The sequence below is a fragment of the Varroa destructor genome, unplaced genomic scaffold, assembly GCF_002443255.2.
Source record: "Varroa destructor unplaced genomic scaffold, Vdes_3.0 BEIS01000003.1, whole genome shotgun sequence".
Classification (NCBI taxonomy): Eukaryota; Metazoa; Arthropoda; class Arachnida; order Mesostigmata; family Varroidae; genus Varroa; species Varroa destructor.
In genome coordinates, this window is record NW_019211456.1 from 30,899,186 (window position 1) to 30,926,960 (window position 27,775).

A 27,775-nucleotide genomic window follows, 5' to 3' on the forward strand; every position below is an offset into this window, starting at 1 on the left:
ACAGCCCGATGGTGTCAAAGCTGATGTTTCAAAGTCGGTTACGTTCCAGTATATTTCCGTGGGGTGCGATCGATCGGCGCCGTTAGATCGCGACACAGATAATCGAATCCCGTAACTTCAATAAAGGTGAAGAAAGAGTCAGCGTCGAAAATAAATAGGAATATGTCAGAGACAGCTCGGGTTCCGTGAAAGCATTCTCAGAAAACGAATCGGTTGCAGTTTGTAATCAATTTAACTGTCAAATGTTATTTTTATAATAATAAACGACTCAGCAAAATGTTTTTTATAAAAGTTGGGTGAATGTAGGGTGATATTTCCGCAAAATTTTCCCGACGATAAGATCTATTATCCATAAGGTCTGTTTACAATGACGATAGCAAAGAATGCTTTCATGTTTCACTATGTGCTCAATTTCGATAAGAACACTTGGCTTTGTCTTTAGTTAAGACAGATAACATACGAACATAAACATAAACAGACAACTTCATTAACTCTAATATACGCCGATATTTTTCTCGGGTCCCAGCGAGTCTGGTTTTCGAAGTGAAGTCGATGGATTTTCAAATATATTTCTTATAAAAATGCCATGTGTTATAGTAAATAATAGTTTCTATTACAGTTTGTCCAAATAATATCCTTACTACGACATCTTTTTGCTATCTGCCAAGTGTTAATTGTGCAATAAGAGCTCTTTTAAAGGCCACCACCAACAAATCTTGACCTATATGAACGAGAAAGCGGGGCCAGAAAGAAAAAGTGGTCAGATCAGAGAGGGCTATATCTTGAGGTAATTTGTTAATTAACAAACGTCCACTATAAAAATACGTCTGTTTCGAAACAGACGAACGCGTCTATTTACATGTTTGTATATTTAAGAATAATTTCATCGTGTAAAAGCCTATTTATGGAGATAAAAACAGAAAGTATGCTCAGATGCTTGATGGACACTCCAAAAGAGGCCTTGTAGAAATCGTAAACCTCGTTTTAGAACTTTTGGAAGACATCCATATAGAAGTGCTAGAGAGACACCTGAACGCCATAACCCAGTCTTACGTTGTTTTAGACATGTTCGAACTGGTGGAAGCTGAATGAAAAGGTTAGGTCGATCATTCGCCCAGACAAAAGGAACGGTTATAAATATACTGTGTAACAAATTTGTCCAATATTTTAAAAAGCGTAGCACAAACTAACGTAGTAAAGTTTTCTGGCCTAAGTTGATTGAGATATTGAATTTGAGCAATGTTTAGTCGTCTTTATTTATGGAAATAATTCAGCTTTAGAAGTAATGCTCTTAAGTAGCCAATGGATACTATAAGACAACGTGTCGTTATCAGTCGGCGAAAAGCTTTTCCTAGAAGCTAACTGGTAAAATGAATAACTGCATTTATTAAATCTTATATCTTACGAGTCTCTTTTAACATAGTGTTGGCTTTGGGGCTTCTTGAAGAGCAGGGGCAAACATTTCTGCTACGCGTTTGTTTTATAGCCATAGAATAAATAGGGCGAATCGAAAAAAGTTTTGTGACAGATGCCTCCAGAACACTTTTATTTATTTAGTATATGCTACGCCTTTCAATGTCGTGTCGGCTGTTGCTACATATCTGCTCGGTTATACATGTTGAGCTCTTACAACTACTCGGTGCAAATGTTCAATCTTCCATAACCACGTATATCGAAATTTTATCCCTTGATAAACATCTAAAAAGCACGTCAACGGATTGCTTGCGTAGACATTTATGTGATACTTTAATGCTGGCACATAAAAGTATTTTGTTTCTGTTTTTCGGTAATACCAATTTGGATAGGCATTCAAATACGCTCCGACGATTGCGTCAAGCGTAACCCATAAGTTAAACATATCTTATTGTTTAAACGAGGAAAAACAATTGCAATAACTAATCAATTATCAAACCTATCAACTATTACAAACATAAGTATGAAAAAATTATAATAAAAGTATGTGAAGATAAGTTATAAATTTGATCACCATCATTAACAACAAGAAAAAACAGGTTGACCCAGTACAATAGAGACGAGTAGCTACACTCAAAGCTGTCCCTAAAGTTCCAGTTCTAAAGACTAACTAAGTAGAGCCAATGACCCATACCATTGTATTAAATTACCTATGAACAATGTAAATAAATAGTTTAAATTTAAGTTGGTTTTTTTTTTTTGTAAATATGGCAAAAGATATACTATGGCGAATACGATATTTTTATGCAAATACTTATAACTTTTCTAGCTGCGTACCCGTCATCCGAAACTATCCTCTAATTGAGCCACTGTGGTGAAATAAGGACCAAAGACCGTGAGAAGCAGTCCAGATGACGCTATTTCTCTCATTTCTACAAACACTCCAGTCTTTACAAGAGATTAACAGGGCGCACGCCCAGTTTGTCTGACACTAACAAATGGGCGTTTACGTAAATAGCGATTAGTTTGTCTCACGTCAAACGCCAGATATATATTTGCTTACACAATCGGTTAAGTCCAACTCTAGATTTCTGTCAATTCAGATATATACCAGGAACATGCTACGGTCATAAAATGGTTCGCATTGAATACTTAAAAATATTCTCTTTATTCTTAAATCATCTGTTTATTACGCTGATGACAAAAACCTAAAGAAGGTTCGTAAAGGTCCCTGTCTCCAAACAAGCAGGTTTATACCTACGAAGAGGAATAGGCGTTGGCGCTGAAGGCCTCGACGCTCAGAATTTCCGTTTCTATACACACATGCCAATCGATGAGTATTCTACTGCCAAGTTTGCTAACAAAGTAAATTATCAGTATTTGTCTTTAATATAAATGTCACAGACATTCGATTAGTTAAAACAATCCACCGTCACGTATTCTATTGCATCGAAAGGATCACGCGTCGATGTCGTACTAGTAATACTGATTGGCCAATAAAAGTGTAATACGTCAGACACTTCATGCTGTTTGCCCCAAAACAAAGTACCAAACAAACATGCACGTATATTTACGTTTCCACCTATTTTTAAACACATTTTTTTGTGCCATTTTTTTGTTGTGATGAAATATCGCCAGTTACCCCTTCAACAGACGATTTATTGATACGATAACTAATATCATCTACAGCAACTGTGCGAGTCAGGTCCTACTGGACGATTTAGTCATGTGTCCTGCAAAATAAATGTGTAGATTTTTTGAAATGTAAATAGAGAGAAGTTGGTTTTCATAGTGCTTATCGTAACTCTTAGTTTACGGCATTATCGTAATGAAGTTAATTGTTTTGAAAAAGACTGGCCATAGCGTAAGAGTTATCACGATCAGGCGCGCTTCTGTAGGAAAAACGCCATGAGGTAACCCTACTAGTAACAACATGCCCCACCCGTTTCACATGCATGAAAGATGCTCAATACACTTGCTGCGTCGACACAATTAACTTCAAGCTATACCTTTGCAGAGTAATAAACGTGAGGTGCGATAGCTAAGATTGCCGCAGTCAGTGCGATACCAATAAAAACAAACTACAAAACACGTAGAGGATACACTAAACTTCTGCCACGCATGGATCACTGCGCTGAATATTCGTGCAGACTGGATTGCACGGTAAAATGGCCAAAGAATGTCAGGTACCTACTGAATAATATAAGTAAGCACAAGAGTCGGGCACACGGGGCCACTATACCTCATTGGTCAGGTGCAGAAAAATCCTGCTAATATTATCAGTATATTCTTAAATTGGTAAACTTTGAGGAGTGCTCAGGCTTTATAGAGCCCAGCATTACGGCCTGTGGGGACCTGACAAGCGCACAGCGCCCACATGAAGCCACTGTTCAGGATGCCGCTCCCCTCTCGATCTATTTATGATTGCAAGCTTTTCTAGCGGGACTATCTCTCAACCCATAGACAGTGTTAAAGCGTGCCAAGCCATAAATAGCAAGTGGCATTTAATTAACACCTAATCTCGATATAAATCTTTTCATAAAAGGTAATGATTTCTACATAACTTATACTTTTGACAGATATTCTGGTCCAGATAAAACAGTCTATTATGATCTTTGACGCTGCATGTGTCATCTGGCTGTTTGACCCATTCCGAAAGCGACTGTCTGACATACAGCTGCTTTTGGAAGACGGACTACCAAATGACGTTAAGAAATTTCGTATTTGATCTTCTCGTTGGCGATCTCCAAGTATTATTTAATTGAGAATTTCGTGACGACCACCGGAAAAACCATTCTAATAGTTAACGAAAATACGAACATCTATTTTTTTAACTGACTATTATTTTCTTTTTTAAGGCGTTCATAAAGGATGCATACTACATCACAACGCGGATTCATCCAAAAGCGAACACCTGTCCTGATCAATCCATCATCGAATAGATGGATCACTCCTCAAGTTGGCTGTCATCGTTTTTGTCTCGGGTGCCGTTTAAGTAGATAGGCGAGCTTCAACTTTCAATAATTTCTATCTTTCCTAAAAGGGAACTATAGTTAATGCTAAAAACCGTGGCAAGAATACAACAGCAAATTGGGGTCAATTGAAAAAAAAGTAGTTATCGCAATGAGTTAGAATTTTTTAATTTAAAATTAAATTAACCAACATAAGGTTGAGAGCTGTTGAGAAATGCTAAGTCAACAATAAAAGTAAATGGTACGGGTCGTATTTGGCTGTCACCAAATTTTCTAAATTTTTTTTTATATTTGCCAATGGACTTTGTTGACGCTTTAAAAATTAGTCTGGGTCGGTTTTTATTCGGCTTTGTTTTACTTCTTATTGACTTCGACATGCTGGCTTTTATATCAAGCTTTTTAGTGTTGTACATTTAGAATGTCGAAATTGAGAATAGATGCGCCTGTCTCAAAGGATAAATCCGGGATGAAATGTTGCGACTCAGGCAGTATACCTATAGAGTAAAACGAAAAAATCTAGCAACGTTAGCGACACCTGACGATTGGAAAACGAAAAATTGGACAATGGAACCAATTGAAAAATACGGAAACAATCCATATGTCAACCTACCATAAGATTACGTGCTCCCCAAAACAAATGTGCTATAGTGTATGCTTACGGCAGTCTCGATGTGTACCATATTGCGCTCTCAATTATCAAAAAAATAGGAGAAATCTGTGTAATTGCCTGATACTCACAATGCTTCGCACTGATTTTCCCCACGTTTAGCAGAAATTCCAGTTTATATTTTTGCCTGCTACGTATACCTGATAGAGGGAGCAGTATTTCTTTGTTTATATACTGAACGGGTTATCGAGGGAAGATGGGGTGGTGTGTGTGGGGGAGGGGGAGGGGGAGGGGGGATTATTATAGGTGATAGAACTGACTGCGTAAGTATTTTCTTGCGGTTTAAGGACATGGGTAGCTATAGCAGTTAGTACCTATTTTGTCTCCCGTACATTGACCGGCTGAATAAATTACAAATTTTCGAACTCACGTGTGCGAAGTGTCACCCCAATGTAAGTCACGTCACTGTAAGTGTACCGCGCAACATATAACCTATCGTTAAGGTTTCAGTGCAAGCTGTTAAATTATACAACAAATAAAAGGATAAAAAATGAAGAGCGGCTTCTATAAAGGTCCATCAAATTTTTTACGGGTCCGTGTATAATAGCGTCTATGAGTAAGAAAGGTCCAACATATTATTTTTGCAGGCGAACAGCAACTGCATATCATTGAAAATAATACATAATTATAGAAGTGATCTTGTTCCTCTGCTTCCATACATAATGGCGTAAGAAAAAATAACGAGAAACATAAGTGATACAGGGTAAAGAAGCTTGCTTATTTGGATAAACACGAAAGAGACCGCATTCAATTTGCCGCGTAAGCATTACGAATTCAACCCAGTAAAACCAGCAGGATACACGACAAGTGCCAATTAGCTACCAACCATAAGTTAAAAGTATCTGTTAGGAAACTAGAAACTTAGATAATAACCGAATAAACAGTTGCATGTTTCCAGTTCGTGCTTTTTCCTAGAACGGTCAACCCTTGATACTTAAAAGAACACCTTCTGGTCAATCCCCATTCAAATGAAATGGAACCGAAAGTGAAGTAATATCAGATCATGTAATAAATGATTTATATTGCGGAAAATAAAACTAAATAGAGTAAAAGCTAATCTATTTATATTCTAAGTTTATTTAAACATTTAGCTCATTTGGATTTTTTTAATTGTCGAAGTCAGAAAATGCTGCTATATTAAGTTAACATTGCTAGAAGAAAAGGTTCCGTTAATTCTAGGGCGATGATCCGTTGCTGCGACATTACAATTGCCAGCTGATCAAGTTATCTTTTCCCGATAGATATCTTTTTCATTTTCTTCAGAACAACACTGTAGTTGTCCGAAGCAGAGAAATTACCGTGTAAGCCTATGTCATTACGGAAGCGTCACGAATTTAACGCGATTATTCAATGATACGTTGATCTGACTTGCAAAATTAGTCTTCTTTGTGACCGGTGAGCAAAATTATTGAGCTCATTATATACGGGCAAATAAGCTATTACAACATAATTCAAAAGGGCGTTCCTGCCTTCAACCCTGCAAGCGCATGCCATTTTTCTCAGCAGCACAACGGGGTGCAGAACAGCGTATTGCGCTTCACGAAGGAAAGATGTCGATGCATTCAAAATAGCGAAGACGTAACGTAATCAATTTCTTGTTCATTACAGCCGAACGAAATATATGAAGGCTGATAGCCAAACTGGAAGTATTTCCAGCTTCCCATCCAACGATGGAACTTTTTTTCCTAGGCATTTCCGGAACCGTATGAACGTGCCACTATCAGCTCTGCACAGTGCGCCCGTTCGCTGATCAATTCCTGTTCCTGTAATTTAGATAGGACATAGAATTAGGACAGCAGAAATTGGCGTGCAACAGCTCCAACAACGCTTTTTCTAGTACAAAAGTATGTTCCGGCGTCAGTTAGCTAGTTGATTTCAGTTAGATAATAGCCTGACGGAAGTACGGCTAACGGCGATACCGGACGTAGGACTCGAAAGATAGAGATTATATGAAGTCCCGATGTTAGGTTATTGGATAACGCATTCACCCGCCCGCCAATCTAATAGACACTTTACGTTGCGGCGTAGGTTCGAATCAAAGCACAGACACAATTCGTTCTGTGCTGGGAGCTAGCCGTACGATAGACCTAAAATTCGAAGCAGAGAAAGTTATTAGTAAAATGTCTAAAATTGTGCCAACAAAGATAAAAACGACCCCTCAAAAAAGGTAAGTAATAGAATAGTCTAACATCCGACGTAATCTGGACTAGAATTTGTTAGGTTAAGCGGTTTCAAGATGGTTGAATCTGATGGTTTTAGGATTCGACTTTTATAGGTGGCATTTAAGGACTTATTGCTTTGGAAGACGAATATCATTGTTGTTATTACCAGGAGATAAGGCAGAAGAAAAAAACTAATGGAATCTCTTTCAAAATACCATGTCTATGAAATAATATCAGGTGGTGCAAAGTTTGCTGAACATTGACTTTAGTTTTGATGTTGTGGCCTGCGCTACTGTGAACGTGTGTTCGTTACACGGCCAATGACTTTGTCCTTGTTCATTGTATTTCTAGAAAAGATTATATTGTCCAATTGCATTACAGAGCTCTCGTCCTAGAATCTCAGAAAACGCGATGAACGACAATGTGTTGGAATATTCTTTTAACCTCCGATATGGATAACAGGAACTCGGAACCGTGCATCTAACAAAAACGTGCTCAGAGAACTTAGACTGATCAATCAAAATTCAACCTCAGTTAATAGTAATCGGTCGACTAACGCAAACATAATGACGCTAATCAGTCAGTGAAAATGGCTTGGCTGCAACGTCCTTGTATATAAAAGGCCGTGAAATCCCGGGTTTGAAATCTATGTCGCACTTTTTTAGGTATTCGTTCAGAATAAGAGGAGCATAAAGCTAGGCAAAAGAAGTACTGTTTTGGCAATAGAGAGCTTGCTGCTTTTAGACTAAAAGAACTTCTACGATATAGCTACTGGGCAATTTTTATCGTTGTTTCTGTTTACAAATGCCAAAATTGAAGAAGCTTCCGTAGATGACAAACCAAAGATAGAAAGCGAAGAACGCAAATATTCGAAATGACATTGAATTAAACTTTTACTTGATTAAATCATGGCATCACCGTGCGTAACATTATATGCGTAACGTTACCGTAAAATACGGTCGAACCCACAACGAATACTCAGTCCTACAATTTGATTAAGAGTTTAATTGGGCCTCAGGTCACTTATTTTTCAAATGGTCAGGCATTGGGTATCGTTTGTCTTATATACCTGCAAAACGTTTTGTTTCACAGAAAAAAAAGCATCATCCTAGCATTTTTCCTAAGCGATAACAAACCACTGTGAACTGTGTCTATTAGACGTGTTTTTTTCCGGGCATTTCAATATACTTGCAGCTACGATGCTTATCTCACCGTAAAATCCGGATTTGCAACTTCAACCGACAGAAACGCTACATCTGATTCGCCGATTGATCGCTAATCCAAACACGACAATTTTTATCGTTTTATTTTAAAGTTCTCTGTTATCGTAGATGCAATATACCAGCCTGGAATCGATTGTAAGTTCCACCGCAAATGTAAGGCTGCAACCTCGTTCCTGGCATTTATCATAGAATCGTTAGAGGAGAGGTTCCGGAGTGGCGTGCCAAAGCCATCTAAAGCGGCAGTTAATCCGCTGTGCTGCTCTCTGCTCACCTCATAGCAGGCTTATGGGCCTTTAAGCATTATCTGTCCTTGAATGAAAAGATACATTAGGGTTGAATTGTTATGATAGCACTGCTAACATACTAATATCCACTAAAAGCACTTCTGCACTTTGACGTTAGAATTCGTGAATGAACGTCCTTACTTCGAGCGTCGCGGTAGAAAAAGATCGATGAGTTCTCGCTCGCCTCATCAATAACTCTCAATCATTCTTTTCTTTATTTATTTTAAGAACATTCCACTTATTGCAGATGAAACGTTAGTTATTATCGTGGAAATGTAGCCACCTTTTTTTGTCATCAATGTGGTTTGTTTGGACTTTTTTGCGCAAAACTCGAAATATGGGCATAAATCAAACGCTGGAAGCGCGTATCAAAAAAACGACACCTCTCGCTAAACTTCCCGGTGAAGTACTTTCGAACAAAGCAAATTAAATTCATAACATTTGCATGCACCCACGTCCTACATGTTGATGACCATGAAAGTGACATAGGACCTTTCTTATTGAAGTTAGTGCAGTTGTCTCCGGATCAAGAAGCCAATTATAACTTATTAGTCCGTTTAAATCCTGCTGAGCACAATAAGGAACAATGGGAGGTATAATTGATGCGGACAACTGGGGCAAACTCGGCAAGAGACGTGATCTGCAATTACTTAGTGACTGCAATTAGGTTTTTTGTTGAACGAATAAATAAGAAAAACGATATCAGCTGCTTTGTTTCACGGCTTGTTTTGCTAGGGATCCTGAATGTTATTTCACAGAAAATTCATGACTAAAGAAAATGTAACAAACAAAAAAAATGGGGAAGGGTACGCGCAACAATACTGAGAAGGATTCGGTCTACAACGTACAGAACAGTGTGCCGTTAAACCACTGAATAAATATTTCCAATTGCAGATAGCGAAAACATATAAGTCGCGTCCCTCAAATGTTTTCGTTTCAACAGCAAATCATTGCCGTACATTACATTCAAGCTATACTGGATTGTAGATTAGCTAATATAGACTTATTTAGGTGATGCAGTGGACGCTATAATCGAAGAAAATGGATTCGGTCGGTTTACCCCCTTGGCCCCGAAGAGGGAGGCATTTCATTGGCTTGTGACCTTGTTAATTACCGGCTTTCATGGCACGGATAATAAAAAGTGTTGAAAACCTTTGAAATTTCAAGGAGCTTTTGCGACACTCCTGATCAAAAATATTTACGCTGGCTCCTCGGTACGACATAGTTAACCTTATGAATGTTTCTATCAACAATAGAGAATGTTCGTTCATGCGATCAAAGTCATTACGTGCACTTCGTGTGAGCAATAACTGCGAGGAAAAAGATGCGGTCTTATGGTTTCTAGAGTCAATAAGGACCCAGGATCGTTCTACGGTAATCTTAGATGTCTGCGAACGTAGCCAAGTCCAACCGAAACACAATTCTCATGATTTTCGAACAAGATCATTTCTATCGGATTTCGTTTGTATCCTTCCTCCAAATTGGGATAATTAGTCGGACAGGCTAGGTCAAACCTTTTGCTAGAATAACTACTGATTTCATTAGAAAGCTTAAAAAATATACTTTTTGCTCTAAGCGCAGAGGCAGTAGCGTAAAATGCACAAAAGCTGGGTCCGCGTCTAGAGCCCTTACTCATATGGCTGTCGTGTATGCGACAGTGTGTTCCGGTGGTGCCTCATTAAAATTTCAGGGGTCGAACATAATTGTGCCACAATCGTCTCCACCTCCGTAGAGCTATTCCAATCTCACTCCTGAAACACGACTAAGTTAAACAGGTTTCTACGGCTAGGACTGCTACTCAACTAAGTATGTTCTGCCTGACCCGGAACATCGGACAAGGCACGTGTAGTCGGCTAGATTGGATGAAGATCAATCAGTCTGATTGATCTCTAGAAACCATTATTAGCCGGAGTAATTATGCACGGCTATCCTGCTTATTATATGCGTACAGGATTGCGTCTACGACCAGACTTAAGGTGGTCAAGATTTTGAACACGTTTTTGGTACGATAGGTAAAAAATCCTGAAAAAAATCCTTAGACCTTTATTGCGTAGGGAGGCGACAGATCTCGCGCCGACCTTTTCATGTGTAACCTCACCCACGGTACGAATATCAACGAACTTTCAATCAACGAAACTACTCGACACTCCAAGTAAACCCAGTAGCGCTGGAAGCCAGGTCGTCTTGAGCTAGAAGGGATTATCTATTCAAATCTATTATTTTGCTAGGAGTAGATAATGTTAATGCACTAGTGATCGAGAAATTACCGAGCTGTTCAGCCCGTCCGTGCTCAACTTAGTGCCGAATTTGATACTTGTTTTACTGTCTATAAAAAACGTGCCATCATGAACCCGCTATGAAGCCATGCACTATTTGTTTTTTAAGCATATAACCCGAACACATGTTAGTAGGTTAGCATACAATGTTTCTTATCTTTTTTTTTTTTTACAAGAACGAATGAGTCCATACAGATGCATACATAAATCGAATAAATGCTTTATGCTGTTTAGTTAAAATTATGAAGACATTTTCCGCTTCATGCCTTCTTGTACAGCTATGCTACGAGAATCCTGCCGAATCAGCAAATGCTATAATTAACCGATCCGAGCTCAGTTTGGACCAAGGCTACATGGCTCTGAACTCGAACTTTATCTCGATTTTACGGTTGAACGCATTTTATTCTTGTCGTAAGCGTGGAAAGAGCTGCGAAATTTATGCCTTGGGTGAACAAGAGCACATAAGTAATAGAACTGAGCGATAGAAACTTTACATTTATACATCGTTTCTGTACAGTAATTGTTTAAATAGGTCTATTCTGATCCTATGCATTCTAATGGCTACAGGTTGTAGTTAACTAGAGCAAGGTGACATAGACGAAAGCGCTCATACATCAAGCTTTACTTAAATAAATAATATATCTCGAAGCTGATCGCCCCCTTGGCAAGTACTTTCGAACGATCCTTCGAGGTCGTAAAACGTCCGTATTTGGCGACTATGTTGAACGAATAATCGAAAAGTACCGCAAAAACTAACGACACGTAAGATTATGTATATTCTCAGAAGTCATAGCCGCGTAATCATGGAAGATGTGCGAGAAAGACGCCTATTATTCGAAAGGACAAAAGTATATAATTAGGTACTATATTGCCAAATGCATTTTGTTTTAATTACATGCCTTTCTATTTATCTTGAATGCTAAACGAAATTTCAACACTTTAGCTTGCTTCAAATCACATGAATTATATAGAGAACATCCCAATACGTATAGGCTAGTTGAATATAATATGAGCCACCTCTCGCGACATGTACACCTAGGTAGTTAAAAAGTTTCTTAACTCAGAGAACGCGAAGTTTCTTTCGCAAAGCCTTTCGCCGATTACGTCCATGCAAAACACTTCACACACGGTTAAACTGCGTGCTAAATTGTACGGGCCATAGTTGTTATGCCACTGATAATCTACACGTGTGAAGGCCTAATATGGCTGACAGCAAAAGGAGCGAACAGCACGTGTTCGTTACTAGACGCCTTGTCCACACGTCCTGACAGCTCGGCCTTGCCTTGTTTCTCGCTGATGAAAGTTTACAGCGTGGGAAGTCTGTAATTTAGCTAACATCGCTATGTTTGGCACAAAAAGTACGAATAAATGGGACTAACTAACTAGTTAGGTGGCAGTAGCCTATAAAAAATTTACGTCTGCGATCAGCGCTCGTATAAGAGCATATCAGAAACTATGAAATAAAGGGGGCATAGCATTTCGATGCTAGAATTAGTAAAAGCACTAGATATTTAGCTCGCTGTAGGTAATTATCTTAAACAGATTAATTCAATCATGTTGTCTGTTAATCGTAATGAAATAGCAGCTATAGTGTTTAAGAAAAACTCTCTCTCATTAATTAATCTCGGAAAGATATATTTTACTTTGTGTGAGACTTTGAACTTTGTGTATAGTCAGCTATAGTTTCCTCATAGACCCTGTCCATTTGTGGACCCATAAACTTTACAACTAGTAAATTCACACGTTACGGGGTTCCGCTGTGGAAAAGCTTCACCTTACCCACATTAGCGGCCCACGTATGTGATTGCTATTATTTCAGACTTCCCGTAAGATAGCATTTGCTTAATTAGCAAATGTATGTAAGAAAATCCAATTACTTTAATTACCTAATAAGTGGCAAACCATAGCCTTCTTTAGCCCACCGCATGAAAGATACTCTGTTGATTAAGTACAGGGAACTGTTCAACAATTGGAGGATATGTGTGATCTGTTTTTAATAATTTAGGTCGATGTACGTAATTTGGAGATAGGATTTGTTTCACAGTTTGTATTAATCAAACTCATATGTACCCTGAGCTGTTATTAATTTATGTTAAATGTTCATTCTATGGCAACGTCTAAAACAACTCGCTGTATATTGAGACAAAGAGCTCATTTTAGATGCTCTGATAGTGGAGAAATTTCGGTGGAAAAGCTTTTATGTTTCGAGTCTTACAGACGACTGGCTCCCAGTTATCACAAAACGAAGTCTGTCCGTCTATGCTCGGGTTAGAACCCAGACCACATATGCCCTACGTATCCAATAACATTTATTTCACTAGATTAACGTCGAAAACATATTATTTTAGTGTTCAAGGTTAAATAGACGCTAAGTATTTCTAGGATATTTTAAAATCCCTAGACTAGATTCGAACGTAAGTTATCATCATGTGAAAGCGGTGTATCTTTTTTAGAGTTTTTTTAATAGCACCAAAATAGCACAGTTCTATATATATATATATATATATTGTTTTTGATATTTTACGATTCAATTGTAATGACTTGAGATCTTTTTTGTTTGTTTGCACTTTTCCAAAGTTAAATTGGCATCTTTCCAAATCAGTCTTACCTGACTCGTGAGGCATTTCGTTAGACAGGGCAGCCGTCTACGCGTGCTTCAAGTTTTTAACTAGCACGCTAAGCGTAGCAGGTACACACTCGTATACGTGACAGTAAACGAGAGAAACCGCTGTTGCTTCGAATGGCTATTCGTTCAACGGAACAGTGCTCGAAGGGACTCGGTGGTAGGCTCATCTCTTAACCGTTTTTCAATGGGGTGTTAGAGACGCGAGCAAAAAGGTTAAATACCTCAAAGGCATTAGACTGAACGCTATGATCGGCTTAGCATTTTTCTGTAACGCTGGCAAACTTAAGCTGGTCCTTAACTCTCCCAGCGCCGAAGCTTAGAACCAACTGCCAGCTAATTTTGCCCCCAAGCATGTGGCACAGGTGTAGAAAAGCAAGGATGCTAAAGACTATGTTGTCATGGCGGTTGAGGGGACAGATTATCGCTTTCGTTCCTTGACCCTGTCTAGAGTCGTACTGCATCTTGCATGAGTGCCAAATGTTCCGTTGGTATAATTCGTCCGTTTCGATTAGAGACCAACCGGGTCTCTGTGCTTCACGGCTCTGTGATAACTGAAAAAACAAGCCAAATAAAGCTGTAAAACACTTTCGATGCATTTATCAGTTTCGTTAACTTAAATATGTTGTATGTCAATTAAGTAATCATAAGTGTGCTATAAATGTTATGTATTTACTAGGTTGTAATTAATCGTATCTGGCTGTATCTTATCATTCGTATAAATATAGAATAATCTATGAAGGTTGTACAGTTGTCATTAACTTGTTGGCCATATTCTGTGTTAATATTTGAATATTTGTGTATCCATGAATACACCTTCACTTTAATCTTAGAAGCTAGTGTAAAGCTGATAAGGTTACTGATAAAAACTATCCATTATTTCTGTTCAGTCTTTCCAGAGCTGTTTCTATTTAGGTGGTTTCATCCTAAAGTCTGATTCTTGGGACGAAGACAACAGTTTTAAATCGGAGTGAGATCATGTTATTTCTATCTGTGTAACAGTTATTCATTCGTCTATCAACTTTCGCGGGCTTTGAGGATTTGTTCTGGAATGGTTGGAAATAAGAACATTTGGCTTCTGCAAATATACTCTGGTGGTAAACTCTTTGGAAGTCTAAGAGATACGCCTGTATGTTTGATGATATACCAAAATGACGTGTTTCGCAAGCGGCCAATGTGAAGTTCGAAATGAGTACTTTTAAGGAAGCTATTCAATGTGACGTACGTCTAGGCTCACTCAGCTCTTCGACTAACTTCGTTTGTCCTGTTTCCTAGTTACTCGTGCAAGGCCAAGGATGTTACGACTAAGTTATGCGCCCACAATGTCCGTTTCGCCATCAATGGGAGGATTTAAACCTGCCGCTTGTTGCAGGGCTGCACTTATCACCAAGCTACGTCACCTCGTTTCAGGTTGGCTGCGGCTCCACGCGCAACCGTAACGTTATGACCCAGGCTTTTGAAGCGAGCGGAGAAAGAAGCATCGGCCCCTGATAGCTTTAAAAGGGAACAGGAAATAGCCTGAGTGGACACCTGCATCGCAAACTTTCGTCAGGAAAAGAAGCAGAAGTAGCAACAAAGTCGCTGCCAACGCATGAGAGAGCAATGTTCAACAATAACAACAGCAGGCATAATGTAAAATATCCAGTTTCCGCCTTGACAAGCGATTAGCACGCGGTCATACCCCACACATAGAGATAGCCTTATTTCTGGCAACCTATCGCGATCCACCGTAAGATAATATACCCAGTCCGATATTTCCCGCCGTTTATCCAAGTATTAAACAGTATTACTTTGGTGACTCAGCATGGTTACTCTAAATACTAGTTAAACAAGGACTTACCCAGGTTCAAGAGCATAATAGGGTGTGAATTTAGTGGGTAATTTTGCACTAGAATAGACTGGTTCAAGTCCCGGATTACCATTGCCAATACCTACCAGTAAGGCCCTGTATCCGCCAAAGGAATGGACGAGTTAGCTTCTTAGAAAACACTTAAATAGCACGCGTAGTACTCTATCAGGCGCAATGCCTATTAGCTGGCGATGGGGTTCAGTTCAGTGCAAACTGGTTCATTGAAAGTCGCTTCACACGAGACATCTGCTTCTTATACAGTTGCCTTTGTTGCTGGGAAAGAAGCAAGACGCGCATGCAAAGACAGAGAGACTCATCATAGATATATGCACCCAGAGCGTGTACTATAAACAACTTCAGGTACATCAGTACGTTGTCAGCACAGTATTTTATTATATAAACAGTAATGTTTGGAGAAGACATGTGAACAGGTCCCGCAGTTTGTAGGTAGTGATATTGTTATTAAATATGTGATATTTCTATGCCCATTTTTCCGACAAAAAGTTTGTATCTCTTTGCACCTATATCGAGTATTATATAAAAATGTTCTCTTTTGTTTTTGTTTGCGGGCTGTGTGTGGTGCCTGCAATGCACAGAGAGCGCTCGATTAGGCAAATCCCGTACCGTAATTTATCAGGTGTAGTGCTTGAACATTCCCTGAACTAGTCAGAGTACCTTTTACATAAAAGGATCTACATTGATGTTAATTTCAGCGTAAAGACACTTGTACGTAGATTCAGACAGAGAAAGATTATACAAAATGCAAGATACTAAGCAGGTCCGCTACGCCTCATTAAATGTAACGTATATAAGTCGTCTCATAAAATCGTTATGCTGAAAAAAAGCACCCAGAAGCAATTGGAAAATCAGATATATTCAATTTTTGGAAATCTCATGCTGAAGTACACTGTGCGTTGTAGTCACCGTGTTAAATTTAAATTAATTTAAATGTAAGAACAAATTTTATGCGTAAAACGCAAGCAAAAAATAGAAACGCAGTTGGATCAGCTTAATAATCCGGTGTAGAATCGGCATGGGGTCTTCACCTGAATAAAGTAAAAGGCCACACATTATACAGAAGTATTAACCCGTGAAAAAAATTTAAGCTAATTTTGATCACCGTCGTTCTGACCTCGTATTGGTAAGACCAACCTCAACAGAGAATAAATTCAGTTACATAGCCTCCTCTATTATATATAGAAGTATATAGAACACAATCTGCAGTAGTATCGTTATTTCAACATAAAAAACGATTCATGTTAAATCGACGGCTATAAGAAAAGAACATACTTAAGAGAACTGCGCTAAATGACTTGCTCTACTTTGCGTTTTAGATGGAACCCTTAATCGTCGATATCATAACGCGTAGTGAGACTACGACTGTAGCTTTTTCTGTTCATTTATTGATCATGACATCAAATTGGTTGGCCATTGGTCCTCGACCTCCGCCGAAAAACGACGAGGCATTCTACACGACACTGGGCATCGTTGTCGTTTTAGCGGGTTATGCATGGCCGTTTACAAGACGTCAGTAATCGGAACTCGTCAGTAAACTCGACGTCAGTAAATCGTCAGTAAGACAGCAATCGAAACGTAATATTTTGCGCAAAGTTAACCACATAGTTAGACAGAATACTCGTCATGGTCAAAGTTACGAATATCTTTCTCCGGTTCTTCTTGCAAGCCGTTGATAGCCGCTATTGAACGCACGAAAACCTACGCAAGTCATGCTTCGTGCCTCAGCCGCTCTTCCATAAACATCCTGACGTAAACAAGCTGTTCACTCGCGAAAGATCGAGCCATACAATGCGTAGCGGAAGAATGAACTGATCACTTTGAGCCGAAGCGACGAAGTGCATCTCCTTATTACTAAAGTTTCCTTTCTTTACATCCGCTCTTTGAAATGAGAACATTTTGCCGATATATAAGTAGCGTCACTGGACGGTGCTTCACGAAATGTTTGTTTCGTTATAGCTCACTCCGAACAGCAGCTGTTCATGGAAATCCCGTGACTCAGTGTTAGTAGCGTGCCGTTAATAACTCCGAAGCTCAGTAAACAAACAGTTTAAGGGAATTGTTAATTTCACTATAACCATAAGAATGTTTTGTATATAACACTTCATATTACACCGCCTCATCTTGCTAAGGAAAAAAACTGCGAGCCAAAGTTCGTCGACATGACATCCCAATGTTAGTGAAAAAAATAGTATTACAAATGGGTTAAAAAGTAAAAACCGTCAAATAACATTCGAATAGCAACTTACTAATTAGCAAGATTTTATTTATTATCCATGACAAAACTAGCTGACATAGCAGACATAATGTTTGTTTTCTGACTCTAGCGCCCACTTTTTGGTCGAGAATTCATATTAATCCGGCTGGCACTTTGATGTCCCGGTATTTGAAAATGAAATTAGTGGCTCCTCTCGGTCACTGCAGTTTTGCGTGAAAACAAATGAAAGATAAGCGTGAAAAATTAAAAAAAAAACATTTACCAAAAAAAATATTGGAATTTTTGCTGATAAACTAAACTGATATATAAGGCTATATCAGTTTACTGTGCCTCACTTCCCTTCAATGAAACAGAGTTCAGGTATAACGTGATTAAACCTAATTTTACTCAACTCTGCGAATGGTACGCCCCGGCTGTGACTGAAATACTTTAACTCACTAATATTAACATCAGACAAAATGGCTCTAACGACTCGTTATTTAACAACCGATGTTTAGTAGCAGATCAAAATGACAAGAGTTTACTCTCTAGGTTTGTATAAAATTTGGAATCGAAGACAATTTTGATTATGCAAGACTAAATGTAGGTTCGCCTTAAACATGGACTACCTTTTACAACGTCTGCTTTTCAAGGCTCGAGAAACAAGTAGTACTCGTTTCTTCCCTGAAGTGATATCTCCAGTGTTTCTAATTCGGCTTCATGTACAATCAGCGAGATTGCAAATGTTTCCAAAGGAAGGAAAACAACACTGGGAGTTTTTGATGATATATAGGAATGCTAGTCAAGCTGGTTGCGGTTAAATAACACTAGTTAAAAACACTTATATTTGCTTGAGCATAAGCCCTATTGTTAGCAAATTAATTTATTAGTTAAATACACTTGTTATTAATAAGAAGCCAAATAAACACCTTTGATGCGTCGGACAGGGCAAAAGAGGCCAAACGTATGTGCACATATGATGAAAACTATCACGCAAGTGATGAATTTCGAACTCATTATTACCGACTGCTCGTAAGCTAGAGTCTATTTGAAAAGGGTAGCAGTTGTTATAACGAAGAAATGTAGAAATCCAACTAGACAACAAATATAAGGAAACACTTAGTTGTTAAAACAGATGCCTGTTGTGATGCTGTACATGTACAATATATGGGGAAGATGTTGTGAACGTGACAAGGAATTCGTTCGTTCGAGCGCTACTATCGAAAAAAAATTATTTCTTACCGAAACACACGTCTCAAAGCACAACACTAGTATGAAGATGCTTTTCAAACCTGGGTCTAACGTTATAAAGTTAACATCGACTGGACGTTCTTCGGCTTGTGCAACTGAGAAGTCTCCATAGAAATCCGTATGTATTATTGCAAACCTTGCGAAAGTAACTCTGAAAAATAGCTATAACTACCGAAAATATTTGTGCGTATCTGTAATGACATTAGCTAGAAAAAAAATGAAGCTGAATGCCATTACACAGTTCACAATTTAGTTTCTGGCTTTTCCCTTTCTGAAGACCGTTCTAGTTGTCGAATGCAGGAACCCCATGACATCAATAAACATTTGTTGTATATGGATAACGCAAGTTTAACGAAAACGTAGACAAATCAACTTGGATCATACACAGAAAGGCACATTTCTTCAAAGACAATGACAGAAAAGAAACAGCCCGATTCGCTTGCCGCCCACATTATAAACACATATATCATCGCACGATTCAAAATTAAATATGCGCTAAAGTGCTAAAAAGCGCTCTACTCCAAAGCTCACTCAACTCTAGATGTACTCACCTTTGAGGCTATATAGGTTGGCATTTAAATCTTCTTCACTGACCTCTTTACCATAAAGTTATTTTCGAATTTCGCGGGCTCATTTCGCTGCTTATTTGTTGCGTTTATGTTCGCGATCACTTCTTCCGAGACTAAATCAACCCTTCCAATAACGGAAAATGCTAGCGCCTGCCACGTCAAAATGTAACCTTGCGTTTATCAATAATTACCAATTGCTGTAGTTTTTAGGCCAGAACAGTTATAGGCTGCATTATCTGAATTCCCACCATTTCTAATTATCCTATTTTTTTTTTAAATATTCTGCATGATTTTAAAATGGCCACATGTTACAGGTCACATACCTAGTTATCTAATACATTCATACCTAATTATTGCTTTTTTGAGGCAAGCATCATTAGAAGAGTTTGCTAGATGTTCGCGTTCTTTGTCGTTTCCTGGCTGGATTCATTATGGCACAGGCGCTCTGTGTTTGTTACGGCTTGAAAATCATCTTCGGCTGCCATGAAATCTGGTAACAGAAATTACAATTTACAGGACGCTTTAACTTTTTTTGTGTGTTCTGTGACAGGTACAAGTTACATGAACTTGTAGCACGCATTTCCTGAAATTGAGGGCTAGGCAGGGTTTTAGATTATATACTCTAACAAATTCAGAGAAGGTTACGTCATAGTTAACTAGTCTTCCTTTTATGTTTGGCAAAGTACAGAGGATACGAAAATGATTGTAATAGAGCTTACAGGCTTACAACCGATTTTTTCCAGGTGGAGCCTCCGGGATTGTTAAGTGTTTTGTTTTTCGAATTGATCAAGTACCGGTAACAAGTACTTGTTATACCCGGCGTATTTAAAAGATTTTTTACTTCTAACTAAACCGAGCCCTTATCTAGTTATGGTGCTACGCGTATGTCCGGCATAACTATGCGAGAGGACCACCGTAGTAGTTCGCGTCAGCTATTCCATAAACTCTATAAATATTCACCATTCGCGCACGTCGTTGAAAATCACCAATAATATTTAAAAATTCATTTACAACATTAATCGTACACAAAAAACAGCGATAACATAAATCGATATAAGGCCTCTTTGGGACTCAATAACGGTACGCAGTGGCCACAAAGACGTCACGTAAGCGGATTAAGCATATACGTCATCACAAATACTAACGAGTATTTCACCTCATTCGAGTATTCACCGCAATTTACATCTAATTATTTTGGAATTCATTAAATACATTATTTTGAGTACATCTAGACTGTAGAGTAAGTGGATTTAGCTTAATTTTAGCTTGCGTCTCTTTCGATCAATGACAAACGCAGTAAGGTGCTTATAAATAGAAGCTTTAAGGTGCTAGGTCATAGTGTACACTTATTACAGAAAAAATACACGTGAATTATTAGCTATTGAACAGACTTCAGTTGTTTACTGGACCGTCTACAGTCTACCGCTGCAGTCTACCGAATTCCTACGAAACGCACTAAAACATATATATTTTATTTTTTTCAATGAAGAAAATTTGCCAACAAATGAAAACAGGCCATAAAAAGCTGCTTTCAAAAATGAGGAAAACTAGATTACCAGACATAACAACACTTACAAGAATAACGAATCGGAATCTCTTTCTTTTTTACATTTTACTATGACATACTACGGCTACCGTCGAGGCGCTCGTTTCTGTACTTCAATGTTCCTGAAATAACACCTCATGATTTCTCATCTTAATTGAGGTATCCATTCATTCTTGCTACACACAATAATTTCTCTATAACTCAGAATAAAAAATGACGGCAATTTTAATGAAGTGAAAGCCAATTCTTTATAAACCAACTATTTCTTTATAAAACAACTATTTCTGTGTGTGAGTTACCACTAATTTCCAGTACCATATCACGTTCGACATTTTAAGCATGACTAAAATTACTTAACACATAATATTTCTGTCTAGATTGATGTTAGAATTTATTTTGTGGTAAGATTGACGGTAAACAAGGTTCTAGTATAGGGAACTCACAAACTACAGCTGTGTGTATTATGTAAAGGCACGTGTTGTTTTAATTTCAAATTTACATAAAGGCTAAGTTAATGTCTTCTGCGCGCTACAGAAACGTCCTAGCAGCAACATATTTTCTTCTAAAGGTCTGAAATTGCAGCCCCTTACCGAAACCCGTTGCAGCTAACTTCAATGATGGCAAAAAAAAAGTAATAGATTGACGCGCGTTATTTAAAGTTAATGCTATGTTATAAGGCCCAAACAGGTTGTCCACCTAAATCGATCTGAGCAGGACATGCATAGTTACCAAAACGCATATCTAATATTGAATATTAATCTTGTGGTCTATAAAACACTATGAGCGACAGGTGCAGTGGCAGAGCAGAAACGTCGGCTAGAACCCGTCTGAAAAATTAACGACGACGACGAATCAATACCTTCTTACGGATGCAGACAGGACGCTCTTGACTTCAGAGTGCAGTTAAGGCCTGTTTTGAAGTTCTCAGTAAGTTCTTCTTTTACTTAAAATGAACCAGTCTAGGTATGAACCGCCGAAGCCAGCTTTGCTACACTGAGGTGATAAGAATTAAATAACGAATGGCGTAACTAATTTTTATTCTAAAAATAGCGGAGAAATCTTCAAGGTTTACCACGGATCCTTATATAATTAAATTATATGTGCTATTTCTCGTTATTCTTATGTTGAAAGGGTTATGATTTATATGAGGGCACCGCGTGTAAGTATCGAACTCCTGTCAGGGAATTCTCTTATAAATGAAGGTAGTCTTGCTAAGTTTAAGTTTTCAAAGGCACTATTGGAGTTACGCCTTCTTCATGATTTTTATTTGCAATTGGCTTTCCTAATAAACAAATTAGAACTGCACAAGGAAAAGGATAAATTATTCCTCAGGCCCGTAAAGTTCCTTTCAACTGTATTTGTTCACCTGAAAATTGTAGTGTTAGCGTTTTTAAATAGATAATGTTAGGCATTGAAAAAGACGGTTTTCGTTTTTTACCATTCTAAACGCAGATAGAATCCGTCGTTCTCAATACAAACAATATTTCTCAGATGCCATATCGTCGTTAGATGGCAGACGAAATTGCCCGATGTAAATAGAGCAGAAGCTCACAGCGTTCGGCCGATGTTCCTAATAAGCCGAATACTTGAAGATACTTGGTTTTACTCGTTCTAATCAATATGCTAATATTTTGACATCATATAGCCTTCCACCTGACGTTTGCTATGCAGACGATGTCGATTGTTGCAAGCATTCAAGTCATATTGCTAGGAGCTGGAATTACACGAAATGGGATTATGAATAGCCGAAGTGATGGTCACATCTGCACCTTCATGATGGCTTATAGAATTGGCGTACTGGGTCACTAATCCACTAATTTGTTGAGGTCAAAGGCAAGCCGACTTCACAAGAACTTTTTGTATATACCGAGACGAACGCGGACGAAGTTTATGGGTCTTCTTTAGCGAATAGAATACCGAAAGCAAAGCCTCGTGCACTCCATTTCAGTGAAGTGGCACGATGCTTCGGGCTTAACGATGACTGGAAAAGCGGAGCTGACGCAAATTTGATTAAAACAGAAAAGTATCTGAATGGGACGTGGATTATTTTCACTGGAACTATTTTTGCTATTTTATGAACTAGGTAAAACCAAGCGGAATCAATCGTCATCCGACTTTACAAGACGAAACAAAAGATCGCCATTTTTATTCATTTGCTGCTATTAGTTTATGATGCGTTGAAAGTTACCCTGTTATATGTGGGATATGTTCTATTGATTTTATCGAACTCAAGTCCACAAAAAATATATGTGCGGAAGTGCATGTTATATGTGCACGCTGCGGCGGATTGAGTTCATCTCTATTCGGCACGTGTGCTGATAGCTCCTGTTTCGCTCATCATATTATCACCAAAAAAAAGATGGTTTTTCGATCCGGTTTGGCGTGGCTACTTAGCTCCTACGGAAAAGCTTATCTTCAATCACAACCAAGCGCAGACTCCTACCGCAATAACGCTATAGGAAGCCAAGCCACAGTTTATACTGATTCCACTGGTTTTAATTTACTAATTTTACGTGGTTAACGAAACCCATAAAGCAAACAACTAGCTTTCACACACGTACAGTGAGAGTTATCATGTTTTATTCAAGCTGTCCGTCATACAAACAAAACGTACGAAGTAACGAGTACAAACATATGAACAAAGGTATATATTACTTACTGAAAATCAACCAGGGAAGTTCATTTGCAAGCTGACGTTTCTGTTCTCGGATAACGTTTCTAGCACACTTATCAAAATCCCCTTGGATTTATGATGACCGTGTAGGCAGTAGACCATCGATCAGTAATAAACTGTATGACAAGTAGTTTCTCCTCGCGCTAGTCGTATCTGGGCTTGGAACTTAACTGGGCATCGCAACATGCAGAATAGACCCCGCCTAGTAAGTGCTAAAACTTAGACATCGAATTCGAACACTTGAGATACTCGGCGTATACAGCGGACATCATGTATTCAGACGATGCATTTAATTATTATAACAACGTCTTTTTTTTTTAAAAAAACGTAGATTTCCTCCAGAACAACGAATTTACAGTGAATACAGTTCCAATATTACGTTAATTACTCGAAGAGCTTTAGGCAGTGCTTCATATTCTTTAGGAAAAAGGTATATTAGATTTATTGTCCTCTGCCATCCTCAGTGTATTTAAATGCAACGCGACTATCATTATTAAGTTGTTTGTGTCCTCCGCGGAACAATTTGAATTGAAAGTGTTATGCTGGCGGCAGTAGGTGGCGCCAGCTACGTTTCCTTATGGTGGTTTCTGTCGTCACGGTAAAGTTCAGGTTATAAAATTGCCAAAAAGAGGACATCGTGACCTATGTCACTTAGTGTACCATAAAGGTTGTCACCGAGGATAGCAGAGTGAATCTGACAGTAAATTATGAAGTTCGGCTTGCAACTAAAGAACTCTTTGCGTAATTAAAACTTGTGTAAATGCCTTCGATATTGGGAAGTATGAATTATAATTATAAACCACGTTGTTGCGAGACAAACGACTGACCTATTTCAGATTAGGTACCGCGCTGTGATACTTGATTCGCACCGCGACTGTGAAAAGGGTGACCGTTGCTAGTTAGTAGTAGTCCAACATAACAAGATAAGAAAATAATTGGCCTTAAAGCAATGAGACATCTTAGAACGGTAAGCTGGTCTAAAAAAATCGTTTCGTTCTATGAAGAGAGTAAATCAAACCTTGAAAGTACTCTAATAAACAAATGCTTAAAACTTAAAATAAAACAAAATTACCATTATGCAAATTATTTAATTATGTAGGAAAATAATTGTTGTTGGTATACTAATATTACTGTATTATCAAAGTCTAGGAAGTTACTTGAATGGACGAATTAATTCCATTTCAAATCAAACTGCCTAAAAGCTGCAGCCGTCTCTAAAGTTGAAGTTACATATTGTTTTTAGACATATATGAAAACTATTAAAGGAATCCTACTGTATGCTTTTGTATAGAAATAAAATAGGAGATGACATGAGGGATGTAAGCTGGACGTGCCCAGCGATCATGATCTAACTAACAGGCAAAAGTCCTTTTCAGCACCGCCACGATATATGATTTTCGACCATTTCGTCAAGTAAACGATGCCTTAATCCTCAATCCTTTCTAGTAATGTAGATATTTAACTCTGTGAGGATATTATTGTGGAGCTTTTAATTTGTAAATGACCATCAGCTCAGAAAAGCAAACAATAGCTTTTTTCGGATCGGCTCTGTAGTTGAACAAACTCACTATAATGAGGGAGGGCGTATGGAAGTCTCATACAAATCCCGTACAGGGAATTTCCTTTGTTATATATACGGCATCTCCGATTAGTTTTCCACACTGGAAACAAACTAGAGCGACATTTTTCTATTGGTTTTATTAGCAAAATGAACTAATTCTCATTCGGGATTCTTTCACACTATAGATTATATAGCTATCATCATAACATTATCACATTAATCATTAGAAATAAGAAATATCCTATGAAAACGATAGTATTATTTTTTCGTTTCTAGAGATCCCTCTAATTTTACTACTACTAATGATAAAGATAAATGGCTACAAATATAATTGCGGAATGAAGAAACAGCTTTTTCCAACGATTCTGTTAAAGATGTTGTTTCAGACCCTTCTAATGCAACTTCCCATCTAGCTATTCTTCTATACATCTTTCTATTTAAAAAGTATGCGATTTGCTTTTAACTACTATATTTCACGGCGGGCAACGGTCTTTTCAATTTTTTTTTAGAGCTGTCGCCGTAGTCATGACTTTGTTACGTTGGATGTATATCGAAAATTTCTGGAATTAGCAAATACTCTCTGTTCGTTATGGATAGTTGGCAGGAAGACAGAGGAAATATATGAAAGTGTAGCTAATATATGTTCCAATTGATTATATCTAGTTTGGCCGCTCCAATCTGATGTATATACCTGCCCATGCGCGCCATGTGCTGTTTCCAATTCGTATCGTATGCAGGACGCAGTGGCCTGAAACTGAGTAGGCCACGTTTCCTCGTTTCAATAGGGAGAACCTACTATTGCACATTTATTGATACGATTTCACACAGTTGTTTAAAGCTACAAATGTGCAATACATGTTGTAAGATTTGACTGCGCACATGTATGAACATATATATAAACTAGCTAGTCATTGGAGTTTGCAAACTAGTTAGCTGATCTAGTTAGGCTACACCGGCTGGAATGGTATATAGAACAATATAAAAATAATTTTCGTTCTGTTAGTGGTATCCTTGGGTTTAGCAAATAGAATGACGGAGCTCGCGCACAGCGGATCGTTTTATAATATCGCGACCGCTTTCGCTCGTGAACGACAACAAATAAAGGATTTTCGTTCGCCAATTTTGACCGTTGTGTCTACGTAAACGTCCAGTATAATTCTGTTTCCGGGAGGCTAGATGTTTTTCGTATACCTTCAATGAATGCCGAAGTACCGGTAGACTAGTATACTAGTCAGTTACGAGATGTTACTGTCTAAGCCGACACTACTCTAGGCCGGAATCTACTGAAATTACACAAACTTAATAGACTACGGACACCTAATTTTTCTTGACAAATCACGGTATCGTATGTGACAGCCGGTGCAATCTTCCAACTGAACAATTTTTATCTCAACTGGTAGCTTTTATTGATCCTCGATTATAACAGCCTTGGCCTTTGCTACCTTGTTTCCTCTGTACGATTAGCGAAAGATACGCTTGTTGCCATTACCGTTAAGCCGGCGTACGTAAACAAGTAGCCTGTTTTCCGGGTCGTTCCGTTCAGACAAAATGAGTCACGGTTAACAAGCCTTTCCTTTCTTTTAAGCTTCATGATGTCTGTCATGTTCTTGTAAATTTGAAGAACAAGTTCGACGACGCGGTTGTTTAAATTTGCGGTGACGCCTGTTATAGGTAAAATTCGCTTGTGCTGTAACTAAAATTGTTCCCTCAGAAGGTTGATGACAAACATGTAGAGCATCGCCTTATGCGAATCCCGTGCTTTGTTTGGCTTTGTTTCTCTCTACAACATCATTATCAAAGTTAATAAAGGTTATTCTGTATGTTCCGTTTGTAAATTATGGCACTTTTAAAGGAACCTTCAGTTGTGCCAGCTTTCTCGATACGACGGTTCTCGAGCCCGAGTCGAGGGCTCCTTCAGTCTTTTCGAAAATTTAGTAAAGCGACTAATCAGTATGACTGAAGTTTGAAAAATCTATTCATAAATGTGTAAAATAAAAAGGTGCAGAATTTAGTACTCGCAAATGCTAGTACAAAGGTCACGTCATGAGAAATACTCTATGGATTATTAATATTATTTTTACTATTGTAAATTAACTACCCACTCAGGATAGTTCGCGTTTTTGCCTTTACCAGTGTCTAACGACGTTGCGAACTCATCAAAATAGCCTCTTCGTCATCATTGCTAAATTACAACCAACATTTAAAGAATTTCAGCCTCATTTCTTTAACATTCTATCATCTAGGACGTTTCCTTATTTTTCAAAACAATACGTTGCCGTAGCTACGTCTAACTGTCGTTCCTATCGTTTGATTGTCCGCGCTTTTTTGAATCGCACAAATTCTTCCAGCCGAACTGCCTTCTCGCCTGCCAGATGCAAACGTATAATTTTTCCCTGCCAGTCACCTTGAATCAGCTTGACTGCATGTTAGAGCGTAAGATACTGATGGATCTACGGGCCGACATATCGATGGACGACTTCGTCTATTTGTTTG

The 27,775-nt window shown here is 38.4% G+C and overlaps 2 long non-coding RNA genes across 2 annotated transcripts in view; one reads left to right on the top strand and one right to left on the bottom strand.

The window, feature by feature from the left end:
* LOC147756808 (uncharacterized) overlaps positions 1-27,775 on the top strand; it is a 76,831-nt gene that overhangs the window by 30,995 nt on the left and 18,061 nt on the right. The window contains exon 3 of the long non-coding RNA XR_015324135.1: positions 21,838-21,974. This is a non-coding gene — a long non-coding RNA (uncharacterized LOC147756808). The remainder of the gene's footprint in view (positions 1-21,837; positions 21,975-27,775) is intronic.
* On the bottom strand, positions 6,109-14,158 carry LOC147756809 (uncharacterized). Its single transcript, XR_015324137.1, has 2 exons — positions 13,606-14,158; positions 6,109-6,815 (listed from the first exon to the last, which is right to left on the bottom strand). It is a non-coding gene; the product is annotated as an uncharacterized LOC147756809 (long non-coding RNA).